Genomic DNA, 773 nt, shown 5'->3' with positions numbered 1-773 from the left:
CAATTTCAACCAGACCTGTTCAGCTGCTCCCCCACATGTCTGTCCTGTTCCCTAGTTCTTTCTGTCACCAAGCAAGCGCCAGAAAGGGTCTTGGTGAGAGTTCAGAGAAAAATAACTAGTCTGAGGAGTCTAGGAAATATGGCCTGTAAAGAAAGGTTGAAAGAAAAGGACGCATTTACTCTAGTCTAGTAAAAATATGACTGGCGGTGTTGAACTGTGTAAAACAGCAGTTCCCAAACTGTGGGTGGTGACCCCAAATGGGGTTGCAACATCAGCAGCTGGGGTCTGGGAGCCAGGGGCCGCATGCAGGAAACGGGCCCATCAATGGGGTCGTGCCCAGGAAAAGTTTGGGAAGCGCTGATGTAAACGGCTATCATGCAAAGGCCCTCATGCTTTGCACAATAGGCTCGGGGGGCTTTTCCATAGCCACCAAGGGGGTTTAATTAAAAAAAAAAAAAAAAATAGGGAATGGAGATCAGATACTGGGGGTGGGGGGGGAAAAGTTCCTGACTCTCAAGGACGGGTTACAGAGGGAGGCTGTAAATCCCTTTCGGTGGCAAGGCTTCAAGGAAAGCTTTGACAAGCATTTCTCGGGGACCACCCGGTGGGGCAGAGCCGGGGCCCGGAGTCGCCTGTCGGTGGGAGGGTTCGCTGGGGGGTGGGAGCCGGGCCCGGCCCAGGACCGAGCGGCAGAGAGAGGTGCCTGCGAGCTCCTCTCACGCCCTGGCTCTGCCCTTCCCTCCCGCGGGCCGGGCTAAGGCAGGGGCCGCCCC

The sequence above is a fragment of the Alligator sinensis genome, unplaced genomic scaffold (genome assembly GCF_000455745.1).
Source record: "Alligator sinensis unplaced genomic scaffold, ASM45574v1 scaffold323_2, whole genome shotgun sequence".
Taxonomy (NCBI): Eukaryota; Metazoa; Chordata; order Crocodylia; family Alligatoridae; genus Alligator; species Alligator sinensis.
This window is presented reverse-complemented; position numbering follows the sequence as displayed.